The following is a 14,232-nucleotide window of genomic DNA, read 5'->3' as shown; positions in this document are numbered from 1 at the left end:
CCCCTTGTAAGCTGATGACGGCCCCCAGCCGTCATGCACTACGGTGCTTGTGTGCTGATGATGGCTGTAGGCCGTCATAAACCCGCCCACTCGCGATTCTGCCGCACAGGCGCAGAATCGCGGCCGCATGGAAGGGGTTAAAGAATATAGCATCAGAATGTGAAAACCTGAATTTCCATGTGAACTTTTCACACATTAAAGAAGAGACACGAGCACCTGTGTTGATCTGCTGACAGCCTATCCCATCCCACGTTTTTCTTCCCATGCTTGCTTACGTACTTATCCATAAAGCACTGGTTCGACATGTTATAGTCATTATTAACAGACTTTAATGCTGTCACTGCCTACAGGATTATTTATATATGTGGGGTAGTGATAAAACCTACCATTTTATCTATTTTAGCAATTGTACCTATGGAGACCTGTCACCACATCACAATCCAGTTTCTATCTCTGCACAGGCGCAGAATGGCTCGATGCTTTACCTGTTTCTGAAACTGCCCTCTCTACAGTGCACAGGAAATCTCTGAGTTAGAGCTTGAGCTGCATACAGCAAAATGTCACTTTGTTTCTGAGATGTGTTGCCTGCAGCTTATACATTTTAGGCCTGAGCGGTGAACTGTGTTCCGTTCGCGGAGTATGCAGAGTTTTCTGCAGTCCGCGTGGCATGCTCCTTGAAGCAGAGTTTTTTCTTCACTCTCCAACATTAAGTTGGATAGTGGGAGCAAGGAAACTCCAATGAAAGACCACCTCCCAGCGAGATTTCTCAACACGAGCGATCGCGGGTGGTCACTACCACTCGCGTTGAGAACCCTTCCGTATCATGTTGAGGAAGCTGCCGCTTGATACAATTTACTCGAGCAGCAGAAAGGAGCAGCGCAAGTGTGCTGCAGCAGGGGTGGCCTTAGGCATGTGCAAGCTCTGCACCTGCACAGTGCCACCAAACCCCAGGGACCACCACACCAATATATATCCTTAATATATTAATCCTCTAAGGATGGATACATATTTGCGTGGCGGCACCTGGCAGGGATTTTGCAGCCTCCGGCTCTGTTCCACTTCCAAACACCCTGACCCTCACCTTCCTGAGCTCCAGGGGTCCCGCCCCTGCCGGATCCCCTCTTCCGGGGCCCCCTACCTACGCTCCCTGCCCAGGGCCGCCATAAGCCTAGAGCCGCCCCTGGCAGCAGTTCATGCTGATTTTACAGCACGGGACAAACACCAGGCACTAGTAATCAGAGCCAACAGTGCGGCGAAACACACTCCGCCACTTGCAGAACTCCACGTTGTGCAGCAGAGGTTTTTTGTCACTTCGTGGAGTTCCACATAGCGGAACTCCACGAACTCCCCCCCCGGCCTAATACGTTACCTCTTACTTATTGTATGTACTGTAGAGAGCACAATTTTGGGAAAAAATATTAAAGCATCGACCCATTCTAGTTAGTGTAATGCCAAAACGTGATCTTGATGAACCCCTGAGCGCAAACTGCTCATTCTCTAAGAATTTACACATGCCCCAGGTTTAGGCGCACACTCAAATTTTTAAGAATCGGGTAATAATTGGAGAAAAAAGAAACAATCTGTCATTTAGGTACAAAAAACTAACACTAGTCACAAATCCAATTTTCGCTGCACCTAACTTTTTTAAATAACCACATGGGAGTGAGATATGACTTTCTCAACAACAGCACAATGATGCTACTAACTAACATCACCAGCAATAATAACAATAGTACTACTACTAATAATAATTAATTCCATGTGACTTTTATATATAATATACTGTTGATTCTAGCGCAGAATCTAACACTTTTACTATTACCCATCCCCATGGTTACTATATTATTTCTTATCAAGTTCAGCAACTGACCTATCATTACACACATAGCTTTCAACAAGTGCCATTGAATAACAGAGAACAGGCGTGCAAACTATTAATTCACGCCAAGAAGGAAATTCGATCGAAAATCATGAACCAAAACCTTTGTGAGACAAAAACAAGACAACTTTCTTACAGTTTACATTCGTGTAATATACATAGCGCGGCAGAGGGTTTTTGGGCACTTCGCGGAATTCCACATAGTGGAACTCAACAAACTCCGCCTAGACATTATTACCTCTTACTTAATGTATGTGCTGTAGATAGCACAATTTGGGGAAAAAAATTAAAGCATAGACCCATTCCAGTTAGTGTAATGCTAAAACGTGATCTTGATGCACCCCTGACCGCAAACTGCGCATGCTCCTGACCTATCATTATACACTTTGCTTTCAACAAGTGCCATTGAATAGCAGAGCACGGGCAGTGCAAACAATTCGAAGGAAATTCGATCCAAAATTATGAACCAAAACCTTTGTGAGACAAAAAACAAGACAACTTTCATACAGTTTGCATTCGTGTAATATCGCCACAATCTCTTTACGAAATGGCAGACACCAACAGGCGGATAATGACAATGGATACATGAATTTAAGCCGGGAAGTCCTCTTTATTTCCTGTTTTATAAACAGATTCTTCGAGGGAGATGGCGAGTGAGGCATTTTCACAGAATCAGGACCGCGCCTCAACATGCAGCTCTAACCTTGTTCATATCAAATATGGTTAACCTCTTTTTGTTTATCATGATTTGATAATTGTATTGCTTCTATGCAAGGAACCCCCTAAATATATTACCCTTCAATTTAACTTCTAATGAGTTCATTTAAATACATTGAAATATTTATGATGCTTAATAAAAGGTGCCTGGTTCTCCTATTACTGTCTGGTTCATTGAAACATACCGAGCCAATGCAATTCTTGCTGGGAAACCAATATTTAACCAGACGTTTCTTTATTTATGATTTTATGTTTATGGATTTCGCTGAAAAAATTCTACCCGTTTACTCCTCTTAAATCAATTCCTTCCAAAATACACGTTCGCTTTTGTACAAATCGAAGTTTATTGTTAAGGGAGTTGGAGGAGTGTGCTGGCAGTGACCAACCAGCTGAGATAAGTCTTAGAAGGGCAGAAAATCAGAGCCTTTGTGAATGTTCTATTCTACCGTAGAGTCAAATAAAAAACACGCATCGAAAATGCAATAGGTCTCGCCCTCGTTTAAGTTAAAGCAATTCTGTTTGTAATTAGATGGCTTTTTAGCTTTGCTTTTATTAGTGTTTTTCAAACTTTCATGTACATAACATGCACTTGTATATGTATGCATGCATTTATATTTGTATTTAAATAGATATACAAATGAATATATATGTATGTATATATACACATACATATATATAAATGCATATGCATATGTGTGCGAGTAGAGAGAGGTAGAGAGGGATAGAGAGGGGTAGAGAGAGTATTAGAGAGTAGAGAAAGAGAAGTAGAGAGAGTGGTAGAGAGATTAGTAGAGAGTGGAGTAGAGAGTGAGTAGTAGAGATTAGTAGAGCGTGAGTAGTAGAGATTAGTAGGTACGGAGTAGTAGAGAGTTGAGTAGAGTGAGTAGTAGAGAGGTTAGTAGAGTGAGTAGTAGAGAGTAGTAGAGAGATTAGTAGAGAGTGAGTAGTAGAGAGTCGTAGAGAGTTGTAGCGAGTGAGGAGTAGAGAGATTAGTAGAGAGTGAGTAGTAGAGAGTCGTAGCGAGTGAGGAGTAGAGAGTCGTAGCAGAGAGACGTAGCAGAGAGTGAGTTGTAGAGAGTGAGTAGTAGAGAGTTAGTAGAGAGTTAGTAGAGAGTGAATATTAGAGAGTCGTAGCAGAGAGTCGTAGCAGAGAGTTGTAGCGGAGAGTAGTAGAGAGTCCTAGTAGAGAGTAGTAGAGAGGATGGTAGTAGAGAGTAGAGTAGAGAGTGAGTAGTACAGAGTAGAGTAGTAGAGAGTAGAGTAGTAGAGAGTAGTAGCGAGTGAGTAGCAGAGAGATTAGTAGCGAGTGAGTAGTAGAGAGATTAGTAGAGAGTAAGTAGTAGAGAGTCGTAGAGAGCAAGTAGTAGAGAGTAGTAGAGTGAATAGTTGTAGAGAGTAAAGTGTGAGTAGTAGATATTAGTAGAGAGTGAGTAGTGTAGAGCAGAGTGTGAGTAGTAGAGAGTAGAGTGTGAGTAGTAGAGAGATTAATAGAGTGAGTAGTGGAGAGTGAGTAGTAGAGAGTCGTAGAGAGTAGTAGCGAGAGAGTAGTAGTGAGAGAGTTGTAGCGCGTGAGGAGTAGAGTCATAGAGAGTAGTAGCAAGTGAGGAGTAGAGTAGTAGCGAGTGAGGAGTAGAGAGTCATAGTAGAGAGCCGTAGGAGAGACTCGTAGTAGACAGTAGTAGAGAGTAGTAGAGAGTGAGTAGTAGAGAGTGAGTAGAGAGTGAGTAGTAGAGAGTGAGTAGTAGAGAGAGTAGTAGAGAGTAAGTAGTAGAGAGTGAGTAGTAGAGAGAGTAGTAGAGAGATTAGTATAGAGTGAGTAGTAGAGAGATAAGTAGCAAGTGAGAAGTAGAGAGATTAGTAGCGAGTGAGTAGTAGGGCAGCCATGTGTGATGTTTGCATATAAAGAGTACACACCATTAACAAGTTTACCAACACGGCAGAGGGTGAGAGACATGACAGAAGGAGGGGTAACTGGTGAGAACAGCAAACCCAGATAGAGAACACCCATCCCCCGCTGAGGCCTCCGCATCAGAGCAAGTCATGGGGCAAGCAAGGCGCTGCACGTTAAGAGCATTAAGTAAACGGTGGGCTTTGGAGGGGTGCGGCTTTAATCTTGGCACGTCACAAACAGGACTTCCTATACTGCTGTTTATTCTCAGGTAACAAAATCATAGTGACCCATTTACAGGGGCTTCAGAAGGAGTGGGATAATATAGCCCCACAACCCATTTAAACAGTGCGGGGGGGGATGAAGTTGCAGGGCCGATTCGAGCCACTCTGTATTTTCTTTTCCCACCTTTAAGGGTAGGATTAAAAGTGCACTGCTAGTGGTAGGTCTTCTGACTTGGCCACCACTTTTGTCACCAGCACTCAACAACCGCAACATAAAACAGTCAACAGCAAAATGGCAGCAGTAATAAAGGGAGGGAGGAGGGGTGCTGGACGAAAGTGCACTTATCTCAAACCCCATTTAACAGCACCAAAAAGGACGGCTTACAGAGCGTCACAGCAAACTGAACCACTCGAATATTTGTTGCACGAGGTTTTGTGACCAACAAAATGATGCTCATTTGATCATTCACCCCAGAATAAAAGGCTGAGTTGGCCACGCTGTGAACCGCTGCACTGGTGAATCTATTCTTAGACCATCCGCCGCTCTGGGTCGCTTTTTGCCACCGCCCCGGTCCTCGCTTCAAAGCCCGGCAGAAGAGAGCGCTCAGCGGAGCAGTGAATTCCCCAGCTCGGATTACTCCGCTCCAGTCACTAATCACCGTTCGAAGTTGCAGCGACGAGCGCACCGAGGCCAGAGCGGCACCTCGGGTGCGCAGCCCCGTGGGTATGGCCTCAGTTTGAACGACAGACCCAGGACATGTAAGAGCCCCTCCCCGTGCTCTCCTTTGAAAACAGGGTGGCAGCCTCATTCCAGGTTAATACTGACACCGACCCTTTCTCTGAACGTTTCACCCTCAAATCACGGGGATCAGGTCTGATAGTCTAATGAGTTCAATGGAACTCCAACTCCAGACTCCAACACCCAGAATGCCCTAAAGTAATGAACAAAAGGTGCGAAATGGAAAGTGTCTGCAATTACCTGGCGGGAAGTGGTCACCCAGACAACCACCAATACCTGCCGAGACCACATCCTTCCACAGCCCCATCACCGGGCCCTTGAAAGCTGCTAACTCGCCCTGCCTGGACCACACTATGGATGTGAAGCCCTGGGGTGCAGGGCCGACTCTAGGGCACCATGGGGCGTCCTTGAAGAGGTCTGTGATGCCCCACAATACCCCAGCATGCATCAGATATTGTATGTTTACGGGGTGGTGCAGAGGACGGCGGTCCTTTGCTTAGGGTAGCTCCAGGACGTGGGCCAGAACGCACTGGGCTTGGAAGCATCAGAACAGAACACGGAACCGTCTGGTTCAGTCCTCCAAGCCAGGACACTCAAGTGACTCCATAAATAGAGAGTGAAGAGTGCATGTTTAATGGATTCACTCGTGCCCATGTTCCCGATTCCACCTTGGCTCTGCCTGCAGTGAGAGCCACTGGCGTCCAGATACCTTTTCACGGAGGTCACCTCCAGCCAACAATACAGACTTTGTCTCAAGTGAATTAAAAGGAGCACAGCGAGGTGCGCTACCATGCCAGCTGGGTTTGGAAGAACTGAAGGGTGTTGCGACACTGCATTCCACACTGCAGACAATGCAGCGCCCATCTGTAGTTTACACTGCAGGTAATGCCCGTAAACACGGCTCACTCTGCAGGCAGACACGAACTAATCACCGGTGGTATAATAAGTACTGCTAAAGCTGACTGCTAAACACAATCTAAATAAGTGATGGGGAGCACACCAGGTGGGAAGCAGGAGGCTGGCTGCCACGTGATGAAAACCCAAGTGCTGGCATGCCAGGCACAAGGCCCGAGTTTCGTCCTGTTAGACCTGGCGAGGTTCAGGTTACTGCTGGCCCCTCCCCCAGCAATGAAACACTCCGGGTAATTCAATAGCAGTCTCTCCACATGCATAAGTTATCCTAGGGGAACAAAGACCTCAAACACCAACGCCTCCTCTCATGCCCCCCATAGTAGGGTCCTGCTCAAACAACACCCCTGGGGCGAGCCATTCACACCTGCAGCCTTTTGTCCTGGGCCTTGGGGGAGGGCTCCCTGGAAGCATCTTATGAAGGTGAGGCCGGCGAGTGCTGTTTGGGTGACAATGATGCTGCGCTGACCCCCAATCCACTCCAAGGGTGCGCTCAGCATTTCAAAGCCAATCAGTTCCATTTGGCAAACTCGAGAGTTTCACTCTGCGCGAGGAAGGAACAATCCCGCCTTTCGTCACTTCCTGGCGAGGGGCAAGATCAAAGTCACGGAAGGTCATCACTGGAAGAGTGGCGGACTAGTGCACCTTGACCCGCCCTCCTGTTTCTAGGTAAAGATGCCCCTTTTATTCTCCAACACTACTCCCTGCTAGACCTTCATTTTGATTTCATCACTAAAACGCCCTTCCTCGCGCTTCTCTTAGGCAGCACTTTAATGCGTTTACCACAGTACTGGCTCAGTGCCCCCTACAGCACCCATGGGCTAATCACAGACCTCGTGACACAACTGGGGCAAAGGCCACGGATGCCGGGCTCTGGACCTCTGCTTTAAACAGTTCAAATTTTGAATACAAATAAAAAAAATTAAAGGCACTGGCATTTACACGCACGATTTGCTTCTTAAATACTATCCAGAGACTAAGTTACATAAAAGACAGGAATGCACCCAATCAGTAGAAGCAATTATATGGTTAAACAAATGCATGACGTTTCTGTTTTTCTGCCGTCCCACTTAGAGGGCCTCAGCCTGCTTTCCTTCTGGTGTAAAAGGTTTATTATCTTTTTTATGGGGCCATCTGTTTGGCCCCACAAAGATAACAAACCTTTTACAACAGCAGGAAGTCAGGGCAGTCCGTCTAAGTGGGATGGCAGAAATAGAGAAAAGTGTACGTAATCAACACCTCCTTCCCAATGGCTGGCCACCGTTTCGCATGAACGGCGACGCCGGCCAATGGGAAAGAGGGGCGGGGCTTAAAGCCTGTAACTAAAACCTCCTCAAAATCATTAGATCTCGCCAGCTCAACTGCGCATGTGCGCAGATCACGCTAGCCTTCGACTTAACCACTCTTTTGAATCACATAAGGTGCACATAATTTAACATGTCCTCCATAGTTTTCGCATCAATGCAATCTAGGTGACAGCACAATTAACCACTGACACTGGCAGGAAGGAAAAGTGCTGGAGTTTCAGACAATGTACACAGCGGCGAGAGAGAGAGTGTGTGTGTGTGTGTGTGAGTATATCTATACTTGTATGTGAGTCTAGGGAAAACCCGAGACTGAAGCAATGCACAGCTTGAAAGGCACTATGGCCTAAATTTTATAAACAAAAAACTTTTCACAAGCTATTAAACAAATTGATTTACTCCAATGTTCTAAAAAAACAATCATTATAATACAAAATTCAAGTTAGACTCGAATGCTAGTACATTTCAAAAATCTGATCAATTTCTCAGTGTTAGAAAGTACATTTCACTTTTTAGTAAACATCCCAAAAAAAACATTCATCAACAACCCAATGCATTTCGGGTTCACCCTGAACCCTTCATCAGGGGAAATTACATTACAAATATCCACATATTTATGTAGTTTAAACTCTTCGGAGCCAGTCAGATTGCGAATTTCCCGGGGGATAGGTACCTTCTCCTACAGCACTGCACGCTAACAGTGAAAACAATTGTGTTTATTAACTAAATAAGTTTGATAAAGACTGTGTGCAGACCCACCCACATTACATACAGTATATATATACTGTCATCTTTATAATCAAGTTCCAATAGGCACTGTTAATGTCGCAAACAATTCAGCAATAGTCATCAATTCCAAATAATATTATACCTTGGTTGCAGCGAACTTTCAGAATTTGAGTGCCGTTCTATAGCGGCTGCAAATACCAGTATTATATAAAAGGTACGACTTTCAGGACCACAATTTGTTCTTTACTTATAAGAATACAAGAATGTAAACCGAGTAGACACTTTCTCTGTACCAGAAGGAGATGTATTGAAATCAAACGTGTTGCTGGTGACAATTGGAATGACAGCAGAACTCTATTCATGGTGCGTATAACTATAGGATATGAAACAATGTTAAAAAATACCATTACCATAACTTTTTGTTTTTTTTCAGACCAGAGAGTACAACTCTTTACTTATTAGAACTTATGTCTAACCTTCTGAAAAACTACTAGATTATTAAGAGTTTATGAAGGTATCCGTTAATCAAATTCAGAAGCATCTTTAGGGGTACTAAATAGATTGGACGACTCCTGTTGAATGTTTCCTTTATTACTTCTATAATGATGACACCTTTAATATCAGTGCCAAGTCGAAAAAGATTGAAGTGCTGATCCTAAAGCATGAGAAATGCACACCTCTAACAAAACAACTTTGCAAGGGTTAATATTTCAATTGTTTCTTTGAATTCACAAATATTTCCGTGTGCGTGAAAATTCAACAGCCACAGGTTATGGTGGTGTTCACACCCCATTCCCACCTTCGGAGTAGATTTTCTCAGACTAAGGGCCTAATTTATGGGATTTTGTCATAGGGCAGTGCACAAAGGCACCTTGCTGCGCTGAACTGCCCTACGCCAGAGTGAAAGGGCAGGAATGCACCGTATTTATTCAATAATGTGCATTCCTGTACTTTCTTCCTGCGCTGGCGACTTTTCACAGGCTAGCGCCAACCTAGGCACCCTTGCACCAATGTGCAAGGGTGCCTCTGTTTTGTGCAGGAAGGTTCACCTTCCTGCACAAAAACAACCCATTGAGTCGTTTTCCTCTTTCTATGTGCTGCAGAATGCAACACACATACTGTAAATTTGACCTGTCAAAATAATCTGTTATAACAGTCCTTAACCTTCCTTTCAAATATTATAAAGTCACCCTAAAGTATGCCTTATTGCCTATAAGGCAGGGTATTTAAAAGCAGGACATGTAATAGTATAATGTAAAAAAACATCCTTACAATGAGAAGGCCCTAAAAGCTATCTTTACTTGTTAGACCTGTCAACCTTAGGGTGGTCTACCCCCAAATTATTGCCTTCCTCCTCCATTTTTCTGACCTTGTTTTTTCTGGGCTTAGGACTCTGAGCACATTACCACTGCTAACCAGTGCTAATGTGCATTTGCTCTCTCTTCTAAACATGTTATATTGGCTCATACTCATTTGGTATATTTAATTTACTTATGAGTCCCCAGGGCCTGTAAATTAAATGCTACTATTGAGCCTGCATCACTGATTATGCCGCCCACTTAAGTAGCCCTTTAAACATGTCACATGCCTGTCTTTGCAGTCCCTTTGTGTGCAGTTTAAACTGCCATTTCGGGTTGGCAAAATAAAACACTTGCCAGGCACAAACCTCCCTTTTTTTAATACATATGCCACCCCTACGGTAGTGTTGTTGGGGCCATGTAGTGAAGCGGCTCATTTCTTACATTGTTCTATTTTTCACAATAAAATTTCAAGTATGCCAGGAACACCATGTACAAGGCCCTTCTATGCACAAATGTTGTTCTAACTTCATTCACGGGGGTCAGGGCTATCTACATATCCATACCATCGCTAATCTATACGTACATCTCAAGGCTGCTTCCTATTATAAATAATGAGTATCCCAAAAGATTAGCTGAGGAGGCACTTCAGCTGACACCGGGGGTCTCTGCATGCTGAGACTTCCCCACTCAGCGGTCTGAGATCTCCGTGGCAGGGTGTCCAGTTTGTGACCGATACTGGGTCCTACATTCTGTCCTGCCAGGTAATGGGGATTGATCATCTCATGGGGGAATCTCGACTTAACACATACACACACTCTAGGTACATGCAGAGTATTGTTAAAATAGTAGGAGTACACATGATTACTGCATTGTTCATATGCCTGCATATGTACACTGTTTTAGCACCATTGTAGAACTATATCTACTATTTATGCTTATGGTGCTTGTAATCACTTTCATCTGCTTCTGTCTACTGATTATAGCAGCACATGTATTCTCAGTGGTGGCCGGCATGGATCGGGGGTTTCAGGGCGTGGTGGTGGGGGGGGAAGGAGGTAAGTAAAAAATAAAATGATACTTACTTCCTCGCCACATCCTCCTCGCTGCATCCTCCTTCTCGCATCTTTGCTCCTTGTCCATCCGCCTGAACATGGAACAGGAAGCACCCAGGCTCCCCTGAGACAATCACAATGCTGCAATGCAGTGTTGTGATAAATGGGGACTGGGAGCCTGGGCACGTTTTCCACTCAGGCTGTAATGCAGCCTGGGTGGAGAATATGCAAAGGGAGCATTAAAGTTTGGCCGACCTAAGAAGGCCGGCCAAACATTCATACGCACTTAGGGAGTGAAAACCACTTCTACCCTCCCAATCTCTGTCAGCAGAGCAGCCCCGCCTCGCCCCACCTTGCAAAGCTGCCACGCCTGCCACAGGAAATAATAAAATGATAATAACATTGAGTTATTATCATTTTATTTTGGCTTACACTGCTGAAAACTAGTGGGGCGACTCTCCTTCACCTTGGGGGAGGAGCATCCACTGCATATTCTGTACAAGGATAACATTGCAAAAACAGCAGCAGCGGGTCCTTGATGCCGCACCTCACACCAGTTCCAAATTTTCAAGTTGCTGTGCAATCAACCCCTGCGCCAGCTGTTGAATGGCGCAACTGTGCTCCAGATCAAAAATAATTATACTAAATTGGGAGTGCACAGCTCACAAAGTCCAGGAAGCCAAAGTATATGAAAAATATCACTTCTTTATTGGAAAATTAATTCACATTTAAAAGCATTCCAATCACGTTATCAGCCAACGCATTTCATTCCCACGTTGGGAGCTTCCTCAGAGCTGAAACCAAAGTTGAAACATAGAAAATATATAAATAACAAATACAAACAAGACATGAATAATGCATACAAATGAAGCCTCACTTACAACTGAATAGGCCGAGTCTTGTCTCCACACGAAGGGCTGCATACTCCCCGCAGTTATTCCCGAGCAAGGGAGGGAAGGCAGTGTATCTGCGCACCTCGAAAGCATGCCTCTAGAATCTTCTTCTCACTTCAATAGCACAACTGTATATAAAAGAAGGACCTCAGACATCACCACTTCAGTACACTTCTGGACCTGTGGAAGCTCTGCCAGGAAGAAGGCCTTCTGTGCTGCTGAAAGGACTGCCACACTGCTAGACTGCTGCTCTGAAGGACCTGCTGTCCTGCTGTGTTGACCTTCTGCCTACTGCCCTCTTGCCTCGGTGAGAAGGACTGGCCCAGCATTTCTTGAACCCAGAACCTAGATTGACTTCAGGGGCGAGTTGGATGGCCTCTTGATCTGAAACCTCTGGGACATACAAGGCTTCCAACTTCATTGCACCTGCATTTGGACTTTGCCATCGTCTGTGAGTTTGCCCTGTGAAGTGGGCCTAAGCTGCTCACCAGCAGAATCAATGCATCTTCACTGCTGAGCATCGCATTCCCAAGCACAATCATCACATCTCCTTGACTGAGTGGCGCATCCCCCATGCAGAACTGAAGCATAGTTGCTGCTGCGGGGATTGGACCCATTGAAAAGATCCACATTGCTTCTACAGTCCCCGGGACCGAAGCATCGCCCAGACAGGGCAGTGCATCCCCAGCCTAGGTCCTTACATCTCTCATCGACAGCAGCCTTGGTGATGACGCCAGATTCTACATTGCAGCATTGCACCTGCTCAGGACAGATGCATCGCCAGCTGCATGCCCCATCCCCAGCACCAGACTTTGCATCACAAGCCCCATTAACGGGATCCTCGAAGACGCTGCAACAGGACCTCGCACTGCAGCCTTGTCACATCTAGAACCGATGCATCGCTTCGGCAGTGTGGTGCATCTTTGACACGGATCCACGCAATGCTCCACAGCCAGGTCAGCTGGCCTAACTGGGTCCCTGTAGCTAAGGCCTGAACTTGTGACTTTGTCCCATTCGGGTGTGACCAGATATCCCCAGTTGGTGCTTTGTGCTTTTTGGAGCTAAAAACATTAAAATTCAATATCTCCAGTTCTACTAATTGGATTTTGATTGCTTTGTTGTTGTTTTATTCATCAAAAATTACTCTATTTTTCAAAATCTGATATGGACTCCCTTTGTTGTGTGCTTTCATTGTTTTACTGTTTGAAGTGTTGCACAAATACTTGCACATTGCCTCTAAGTTAAGCCTGACTGCTCTGTGCCAAGCTGCCACAGAGGTGAGCACAGGTTAATTTAGGGTTTGCTTGTGTTTTACACTGACAAGAATTGGGTTGCTACTTGACTAGGGCTTACACCACAGTCAACCAACAACTCAATTTCTTACATCACAGTAGCAGTGTTGGCTGTTCTGTATGGGTACATTGGGATATAAGATGAAATTTAATAATGTTATCTCTAGCTAGGAAATGGCTAAAAATGTCATTTTTTGACTTTTCGTATATATGTTGTAAGCCTACAGCACCTGCACAGTCGGATTTGTGATAAATATTTTGGAAAAGGTCCTTACAGGTATTTGTCCCCTGCCTAAAGCCTCTGGATGCCATTTGCATGAGCCCAACTGTCAATCAATCAATCAGGGGTGGTTATAAAGCGCGCTACTCACCCGTGAAGGTCTCACGGGACTGGGGGCCGGGCGGGGAGCAGCTCCGGTTCAGTCGAACAGCCAGGTCTTGAGGCTCCTTCTGATGTTCACTGGGAGCTCGTTCCTGGCTCTGGCTGTGACGTAGGAGAAAGCTCTTCCTCCTGCTCTGTTTCTGAGGATGCGGGGGTCTCTGCGAGGGCGAGGTCTGCGGAGCAAAGGTCTCTCTTGGGTACGTGGAAGGAGACTCTCTTGTTGAGGTATTTGGAGGCTGCAAAAGTGGGTAGTGTTGCACCTTGAACTTTTACCATATTGATTAGCGAGGGCCCAGGAGTCACATATGGTACCCACAGAACTCTCCTCAGAACACTTTCTGTTCCTGTTGAAGCAGAAAATAGGACAGAACCTGCTGTCTGTGATCTGAGAAAAGCTTAGAAAATTGGACCTGCTCTCCCTCTTGTTGCCAGGATGAGGAAGTGAACTCTAAGAGTAATACGGCTGATCTGTTCGAGCTGAAGGGACCTCACAAGCTACAATAGGCCTTTTCTGCAACTACCTACCTGCCCTGGACTCTGCTGCTATTTCTGATGGAGTATGTTTTGACCCCAAGGGCAGTCTCCATTGTCATAGACACTTGACTGGTGTAAAACTGTACTTCTCTTAACATGTCCTGAGACTTTAAAACTCTTGCCAACCTGCCAAGCCAATTCGATGAAGGTGCATAAATGCTGAGCCAAAGATTCACCGTGTTCTGCCTTGCCCGGCTGAGGATTTTGACTTCCATTTCAGGGACTAAGTACTAAGGTAACATTTCAGATCTACTGTTTTGGTACTCCAAGGGTTCACCTTGACACAGGTTGTAATTATTTGATGTGGGAGTTCACCCTCCTGAACTAAAACCCCAATTTTTTTTACAAAAACCATATGTGGAACACCAACATTACTTGTAGTACCAAAT

Source organism: Lissotriton vulgaris, chromosome 8, assembly GCF_964263255.1.
Source record: "Lissotriton vulgaris chromosome 8, aLisVul1.2, whole genome shotgun sequence".
In the NCBI taxonomy this organism is placed as follows: Eukaryota; Metazoa; Chordata; class Amphibia; order Caudata; family Salamandridae; genus Lissotriton; species Lissotriton vulgaris.
This window is presented reverse-complemented; position numbering follows the sequence as displayed.